This window comes from Astyanax mexicanus, chromosome 1, assembly GCF_023375975.1.
Source record: "Astyanax mexicanus isolate ESR-SI-001 chromosome 1, AstMex3_surface, whole genome shotgun sequence".
NCBI classification, from domain to species: Eukaryota; Metazoa; Chordata; class Actinopteri; order Characiformes; family Acestrorhamphidae; genus Astyanax; species Astyanax mexicanus.
In genome coordinates this window covers 71,010,577-71,020,403 of record NC_064408.1, presented here as the reverse complement: position 1 = coordinate 71,020,403, position 9,827 = coordinate 71,010,577, and positions in this window count along the sequence as shown.

The window sequence follows — 9,827 nt, the reverse complement described above, 5'->3', positions numbered from 1 at the left end:
TATGTCCTTCAGTTTGTTTTGACACAAAATCAGAACTGTGTTGGTAACAGAAATTTGTGTGACTGAATGGAGTTGTCTATAGAAACAGACAATAATAACAATATAGAAAATCTAAATGTTACATTACAAATACAAATACACTATAATTCAAAACAATTATTATTTTGTGTTATTATACGAATTACATGTAAAATCAGTGATTCTTTACATATCATTTCTCTGATAACTGAGTACAGTGAAACTGAAATCAGGAAAGGTGGCACAATTAGGATTCACAAACATAAATCTATTCATAATCCTATGCTACTGTGTTGCCTACATGTACACTTAATGTTCCTTTTTCTTTTTAAGTGCACACATTTAAATTAATTACACTATGCTTTTTAGTTTGCATTCATATGTTTTAACAAAACACAAAATTAGATATTAAAAAAAAATCCATCCTTAAGCACATTGCTGTATTAATTAATGCACTGGTATTATTATATACAGCTCTGGAAAAAAGTAAGTGAACACTTCAGTTTCTGAATTAGTTTCTCTGATTTTGCTATTTATAGGTATATGTTTGACTAAAATGAACATTGTTGTTTTATTCTAAAAACTACAGACAACATTTCTCCCAAATTCCAAATAAAAATATTGTCATTTAGAGCATTTATTTGCAGAAAATGAGAAATGGCTGAAAATAAAGACGTAGATCTTTCAGACCTCAAATAATGCAAAGAAAACAAGTTCATTTTCATAAAGTTTTAAGAGTTTGGAAATCAATATTTGGTGGAAAAACCCTGTTTTTTTATTACAGTTTTCATGCATCTTGGCATGTTCTCCTGATTTTGGATAAATGTACTTCTGGTACTTCTTTGCACTTCTGGTGCAAAAATTCAGGCAGGTCAGTTTGGTTTGATAACTTGTGATAATCTTCCTCTTGATTAAATTCCAAAGCTTTTCAATTTGGTCAAATCAAAGAAACTCATTATTTTATATATAAATTTATACTTTTTGAATTTGACTTTGTTTTTTTTGCATTATTTGAGGCCTAAAATATTTTTGTTATTTCAGCCATTTCTCATTTTCTGTAAATAAATGATCTAAATTTGACTATTTTCATTTGGAATTTGGGAGACATGTTGTCTGTAGTTTATAGAAAAAAAACAATAATGTTACTGAAACATATACCTATAAATATAGTACATTTTAGTAAATTTAATAAGTCTTGTAGTGCCAAGTCTAGTCACTTGTGTGTCTAACCCTGTACTTATATTGCAGTGTGTACTCTGTCTATTCATATCACTCTGTCCTTCATTTTTTTTCTGACACTGTATATTTCACAGGTTTTAAATAAGGGAGTAATTATTTTGAGAGAACACTTTATTTCTGAACATTCAATAGATCATAGCGTGACACCCGTGACAAATAAAAAATGCTTCCCCAAAACATTGAAGGAGAAAATCAGCAAACTATTAATAATTTGCCCCACCTCATCCATCAGCCACACTCCCCCTAGTTAAGAGTCAATTCCCAGCTATTGCAACACCTCAAGCATTTTTTTGTTTTTGTTCCTTAACTTGGTTGCCTTAACAGACCGGTCAGTTCATTGGATAGGGACAGAGCCCAAGGATCCAATACCCTGACAACTGCAATTACTCAGGGCACCTAGCAGAGTGAGGACATCGGGAGTCCACTGCGATAATGGATGGTCTGTGGAACATTTTACAGAGGGGCGCCTCATCTAACTTTATTCCATCATATCAGAATCTAGCAAACCTGTTAATTTTTAAATTATATTCAGTGTAATTTTAGTTTATATATAAATTAAATGCTATCTAAAGCATTTCTTTTTTTAAGCTTAATAATAAACATTTTCCATTTCATGGCAGCGTTAGATTCGTTGAGAGTTCATTGTTTTTCCTCACACTGTCATTTATATCAATTTAGCTGAAAAGGAGCTACATTATATAGGCTATGCCTATGTATATTTTGAAAGCTTTAATTAACGTCTGCCTCTGACAGGGTAAGTGCGTGGCTGGGTATTTGAAACTGTCCTAGGAGACTTCATTCCCCACCTACGCTGTGTTGGAGTCAGAGGTTTGCAGCCCCACTGGACGAGCTTGATGGATAGTCCTCTCTTTGTGAGTTTCCATCCACTACTTCCGGAGGGGATGTGACATAAATAATTGGTGTCACTTCCATCGACCGAGTGCCACACTTGGAGAAGGGGCTGGAGTGACTCACATAACACCACAGCCCAGTCCCCTCCCCACATCCCAGAATACCTAGAGTGTGCTTGCAGAAAAAGTTTGTGATAATAAGATAGATTACACTGGGTAGAATGCATCACAGTAACAGGTGAAGAATTTTCCATTTGGAGTAGGATAATTGGCTGAGGATTTTACATATTGCAGTATTCTCATTGTCCTTAACAGTCCCATTTAATATGATTGATCACTAATAACTGTGTAGTTACACATTAATGACTTTTGTAACAACCATATAACTAATGGTGGGAAGAAATGAAAACATAAGAAAATTCAAAAACTTCAAATTCAAGAACATAATTTAAAACACATCAAAAATCACACAAATAGTTTGTAGCAAAAGATTTGTGATTGTGTGATTTTTGAGCTTCCTTCTCATGTGTGACTTTATCTGTAAAGAGACACTGGGTTAGGAGCTACAAGAACTCCTTTTCGTGTTTAATCCAGTGTCTGTTTTCCTCATTGATGACATCTCTGGTCTAAAATCACAACTGAAGTTATTCTAAATGTGCATTTGCATCATGTATAATGGAACACTATCAGCAACATTTTACAATTTTCTAGAGTCCAGTACTTTTAAAGAAACAGTTTAGCACAGCAGTAGGCAAAAGTGGGGCTGGAGTTCAGCACAGTTTGCTGATTTTCCTGCTGTAACAGACCTAGCAAAATGTTAATTAACAGGTCAGTTGAATCAGGTGTGCCTGAACAGAATAAGCACAACATTTTGCAGGAATTCAGCTCATTATAATAAGCCCATATAATACAAAAACTCAAATTTGATACCATGATGCAATAATCCTATGTCAAATCCTGCTTTTATTTATCACTGCCAACAATATGGCTGTCACGCGGCCGTGTTCTCCTTCCACGCTACCTGACTCCATTTCCCAAGATCCCATGAACAATAACGTCAACAACACACGTTCACCTTCACCCAATCATGTTACGCTCCGACGCTCAGACTCACCTGTGTTCTGAGTTAGTTCCGGTTCATTCCCCTCTAGCTTCCTGTATTTAAGGCGGCCGCTTGTAAACAAACTCCGCAAGGTATTGTTAACTCATGTTACATACTAAGCGTTTTCCTGTGTATTGTTTTTGCCTTCTCGTTACGACCCTGTTTTCGGATTATCGGTTTATGTCTTTTGTTTTGCCCTTTCTGGATTTGATGTATGGTTGGACTGTTTCTCGGTTACGAACTCGGACTGTATTTTTGACTACGTCTTCTGTCATCGGTGAGATCTTTGTTTGCCTGGCTATTCTGTTAGCAGTATCTGTTAGCTTTACTGCTAATAAACCTGTTTGTATTTTTAACTTGGCTCGCGTCACTCCTCACTCCTCACTACCGTTACAGAATACCTCGCCTGAAGTGATGGCCGAGTTTAATGATCTCCAGCAGGCAGTCGGGAATCAGGGGAGGGTTCTCGAACAGCATAGCCAGCTTTTTGAGAGCCTTGCTAACACCGTTACTGCTCTTACTACCCAGCAGTCAGATCAACACTCTCAGCTAGCTCAGATAACTGCTAGCCTTCAGGAAATCGCTACTCAGCTTGCCCAGCTGAGAGTGGCCACTCCAGCTAGCCTAGCCTCTGCTAACCAGGCCCCGGTTAGCTCTCCTGCTATCGCTCCCTCGGCAGCCGCTTTTCCGGTAAGCAAACCTGATAAATATGATGGTTCTCCAGATTTATGCAGAGGCTTTCTCTTGCAGATGTCACTATTTTTTGCTAATTCAGCAGTTAGTGCCGACGCTGCGCGTATTTCGTTTTTTATATCTCGTCTTACCGGCAAGGCTTTGGATTGGGCTACTGCTATTTGGCCTAGTATTGAAAATAGCCCATACGAGCATTTCCTCAGGGAATTTAAGTTGGTTTTTGATCACCCGCATCATGGACAATCTCAGGGAGAGTTATTGGTTCAGTTACGTCAAGGAAACCGACCCGTGTCTGATTTCGCTCTCGAATTCCGTACTTTGGCTGCTGGTAGTGGTTGGAATGAACCAGCTCTACGCGTGATGTTTCGAAATGGACTCAGGGCTGATGTTTTGGCCGAATTAGCTTGCAAGGATGATGGGCTGCCTTTGGATGAACTTATATCTTTAGCCATCAGACTTGATCAGCTCAAACAGAGCTCAGTACCTGGCCGTAGAGCTGCTGCTACTTCTCCTCATTTTGCTACGCCACGCGCATCTGGATTTACTCCACGGACCACACTCAGGGATGAGGAACCCATGCAAGTAGACGCTACCCGTTTGTCAAAAGAAGAAAGAAAGCGACGATTTCAAGCGGGATTATGCTTCTATTGTGGCAGAGCAGATCATGTGTTGCGAGATTGTCAGCTTTGCCCCTCCCGAGTTCAACGCCAAGATACTTCAGGCTCGTCCTACGGTGGGCTCTCCCATGGTTATCATGGCAACCCGGACCGTCCATATGAGCCATCTGCTACTAACTCGGGAAAGCGTGTGGAGAGGATTCCACACGCTAAAGGGGTAAGCCGACTCAGTCCTGATATGTTTTCAAGATCTTTTATTATTTCTGTTGTTCTGTTCTGCCAGTCTTCTTCATTTGTGTTTCCAGCCCTGATTGATTCCGGTGCCGAGGGGAATTTTATACACGAGCAGCTGACCAGACAACTCCAGATTCCGTTCGAACAATTGGAAAATCCTATGAGACTGTCTGCGGTGGATGGGACCCCAGTTGGCCGAGGAGCTGTTTCCCACACCACCACACCTGTCAAGCTCAACGTCAGCGCTCTGCACTCAGAAGAGATCAGGTTTTTTGTGATGAAGGACACTAATTATCAAATTATATTAGGACTTCCATGGTTGAAAAAACATAATCCTCTGATTTCTTGGTCTAACTGTGAAATTATTTCTTGGTCTCCATACTGTCATGATCACTGCATTACTGTTCCGAAATTAATGATCCAATCTACTACTGTAGAGAGTCCTGGCCTGGAGTCACTTGCACATATTCCTCCTGATTACTCTGATCTGAATGAAGTTTTTAGCAAGTCACATGCTACTCAACTTCCCCCACATCGCTCCTATGACTGTGCTATAGAGCTTATAGACAATCAGATACCTCCCAAGTCACGTATATATCCTTTAACTCAAACTGAGGAACGTGCTATGGAGGAGTATGTGCAGGAGGCTCTATCTCAGGGGTTCATTCGTCATTCCACTTCTCCTGTAGCCGCATCCTTTTTCTTTGTCAAAAAAAAAGGATGGAGGTCTGCGCCCATGTATCGACTATCGACAACTAAATGCAGTTACCAAAACTTATCCCTATCCTCTCCCTTTAGTACCTGTAGCGCTTGAACAACTACGCTGAGCTTCCATCTTCATTAAATTAGATCTCCGCAGTGCCTATAACTTGGTGAGAATTAGAGAGGGTGATGAGTGGAAGACTGCCTTTTTCACCACTAGGGGGCACTATGAATACTTAGTTATGCCGTTTGGTCTCAAGAACGCCCCGTCCGTATTCCAATCTTTCATAAACGATGTACTCCGTGACATGCTAGGAAAATTTGTTATAGCTTTTATAGACGACATTCTAATTTATTCATCTGACTTGACTACACACATTTTCCATGTTCGTGCTGTATTGACCCGTCTTCTCCAAAACCAGCTTTTCGTTAAAGCGGAAAAATGTGAATTTCATCTGTCTACCATTTCCTTTTTGGGTTATGTTATTAGTGCCAGAGGCATTACTATGGATGATAGGAAGATTCAGGCTGTAGTTAACTGGCCAACCCCTAGATCAGTAAAGGAACTACAAAGATTTCTTGGTTTCGCAAACTTTTATAGAAGATTTATTCGTAATTATAGTTCTGTAGCTGCTCCACTGACCAATCTATTGAAACGAAATGCTAGAAAGTTGATCTGGTCTGAAGAAGCATCAAATGCTTTCTCTTCTCTCAAAGAGGTGTTTACTTCAGCTCCCTTGTTAAAACATCCAGATCCTAGAGAGCCCTTTGTTGTTGAGGTAGATGCATCCAGTGTTGGAGTAGGTGCTGTCCTGTCCCAAAATATTGGCTCTCCCAGTAAGATGCACCCTGTAGCCTACTTCTCCCACAAACTCTCCCCAGCTGAACGGAACTATGGTATTGGTGATCGTGAACTATTGGCCATTAAATTAGCTTTAGAAGAATGGAGACACTGGTTAGAGGGAGCACTACATCCTTTCGTGGTAATAACTGATCACAGAAATTTAGAATTCTTGAGATCTATGAAAAGTATGAATTCACGTCAAGCACGTTGGTCTGTCTTCTTTGCTCGTTTCAATTTTGTAATCACTTATCGACCTGGCTCCAGAAACACCAAGGCAGATGCCCTCTCACGAATTTATGAGGAAGATAATGTAGAAACCTCAGAACCCTCTACAATTCTAAAACCAGGTATAGTTCTAGCTCCTATCAGATGGGATATCTCGGAGGAGATCAATCTAATTAACTCTACATCCCCTCCTCCTTTGCAGTGCCCCCCAGACAAATCTTATGTACCAGACCAGTGCAGAGATAGACTCATTACTTGGGCACAGACTTCTCCTACTTCAGGACATCCTGGCGAGACCCGCACTTTTCAATTATTAGAGAGTCGTTTCTGGTGGGAAAATATGCGATCTGACATCCACAATTTTGTATCCTCCTGTACTGTGTGTGCTCAGAGTAAAACTCCCCGTACTCTACCTGCCGGTAAATTAGTACCTCTGCCTGTTCCTGCTCGGCCTTGGTCTCACTTAGCTGTCGATTTTGTTTCTGATCTTCCTGAATCTATGGGTCAAACAGTTATCATGACAGTTATAGACCGTTTCTCTCGCGGAGTTAGGTTCATTCCTTTTAGTAAGATGCCTACGGCCCTAGAAACTGTTGAAGCCATTTTTATTCATGTTTTTCGTGTTTTTGGTATCCCTGAAGATATTGTCTCTGATTGTGGTCCCCAATTTATTTCTCAAGTTTGGTCTGCCTTTATGAGTAGTTTGGGTATATCTGTTAGTTTATCTTCTGGCTATCACCCTCAAAGCAATGGACAATGTGAGAGAATGAATCAGGAGCTAGGAAAGTTTTTGAGAGTCTATTGTTCTAACAACGTCCATGATTGGGCCAAATTTCTCCCTTGGGCGGAACTAGCTCAGAACTCACTGATCAGTTCCACTACTAAAATGACACCTTTTCAATGCTTTTTAGGATATCAACCACCCATCATGCCCTGGTCAGCCGAACCCTCTAATATTCCTGCGGTAGACGATTGGATGCGTCGGAGCGAGGAAGTGTGGGAGGAGACTCACAGACGCATTGAGGCTGTTTTACAACGGCAGAAACAACAGGCTGATCGCCTATGCCGTGAGACCCCCCTTTACTCTCCTGGTGATCGGGTTTGGCTATCTACCAGGGATTTCCGGCAACCAGATGCTAATAAGAAACTTTCAGTTAAGTATATTGGTCCTTTCAAAGTCATTAAGAGAATTAATGAAGTTACCTACCGTCTTGATCTACCCTCTCACTACCGTGTATGCCCTTCTTTTCATGTGTCTTTATTAAAGCCGGTTATCCCTGGTCCGTTGGATGAGACATCGCTTGGGGCGTCTCCTCCTCCTCTGGTGGCTATGGACGGTGGCCCGGTTTATGCGGTAGAGCGACTTTTGGACTCCAGGAGGAGAAGGGGAGCCCTGGAGTATCTGGTGGACTGGAAGGGCTACGGACCTGAGGAGAGAAGTTGGGTTCCGGCAACTGATGTCCTGGATCCTTTAATGGTGGATGACTTTCACCGGTCTCATCCATCCCGTCCTGCACCACGCCCCAGAGGTCGCCCTAGGAGAAGGTCTCCAGGTCCAAGAAGGGGTAGACGCGGTGGTTCTGTCTCTGTCCGGTCCCTCAGTTCGGTCCGCAGTCCCAGGAGGTGTCGTCCCAGGTCCAGGGCTTCCATCCATTCCGTTCCCGTTTCTGGGCCACCTGTTCAGGACTCCGCTGAGGTTGGGGGGGCTGTCTCCTTGTGTCGTCCTCATCCTTCGGATTATTCGGACTCTTTGGAGGGGGGTACTGTCACGCGGCCGTGTTCTCCTTCCACGCTACCTGACTCCATTTCCCAAGATCCCATGAACAATAACGTCAACAACACACGCTCACCTTCACCCAATCATGTTACGCTCCGACGCTCAGACTCACCTGTGTTCTGAGTTAGTTCCGGTTCATTCCCCTCTAGCTTCCTGTATTTAAGGCGGCCGCTTGTAAACAAACTCCGCAAGGTATTGTTAACTCATGTTACATACTAAGCGTTTTCCTGTGTATTGTTTTTGCCTTCTCGTTACGACCCTGTTTTCGGATTATCGGTTTATGTCTTTTGTTTTGCCCTTTCTGGATTTGATGTATGGTTGGACTGTTTCTCGGTTACAAACTCGGACTGTATTTTTGACTACGTCTTCTGTCATCGGTGAGATCTTTGTTTGCCTGGCTATTCTGTTAGCAGTATCTGTTAGCTTTACTGCTAATAAACCTGTTTGTATTTTTAACTTGGCTCGCGTCGCTCCTCACTACCTGGCGTTACAATGGCTTCATTTTGAAGAGAATCTTTATTTAAAAAATATTTTTTAATAATACACCAATACACCAATACACCATAAATGATAAATAGCAAATTACGAGTTTCTTTAATTTTACCAAGTTAAAAACCTCTGGAATGTAATCAAAAGGAAAATGGATGATCACAAGCCATCAAACTAAACTGAACTGCTTAATTTTTTGCACCAGGAGTGGCATAAAGTTATCCAAAAGCAGTGTGTAAGACTGGTGGAGAAGAACATGCCAAGATGCATGAAAACTGTGATTAAAAAACAGGTTATTCTAACAAATACTGATTTCTGAACTCTTAAATCTTTATGAATGTTTTTATTGTTTTGTTATTTCAGGCATTTCTCATTTTCTGCAAATAAATGCTCTAAATGACAATAATTTTATTTGAATAAAACAACAATGTTTATTTTATTCAAACATAAACCTATAAATAGCAAAATCAGAGAAACTGATTCCGAAACTGAAGTAGTCTCTTAATTTTTTTCCAGAGCTGTATATAAAATCTATAAATTAAATTAAATATATAGCTATAAGACTAAAGAAACAAAGCAAAGTCGCTTGTGAATAAATCTACACTGATTGCTGTGGTGTCTGAGGTGTGTTCAGTAACATTTCTAGCATATTGCTATCTTGGCAACGGAAAACATAGGTGTGCTACTGACTGAAATGAACTAGCAGTTAACAGTCAGATGTCCATTGCTATCTTGGCAACGCAGGCATGTTATAAACAGAAGACACAATAACATAGCATGGCTGTTCCCATTATTGATCTGCTTGCATGCCTTGACAGCATAAACACACAGCTTAGTTTCCTCTGCTGAGAAGTGCAGACGCAATGCATAATTAAAATACCAATCTGCCAAAGTCAGAGTGCAACTGGCTCTTAAAGAGCTTAGTTGGTGACATACTGATTATTGGTTTATTTCAAGTTACGCCTAAACACACCCATGACTATTTAAAAGAATTAGTTCAATTTCTAGCTGCACAAGTGCATTTCCTGTTATTACG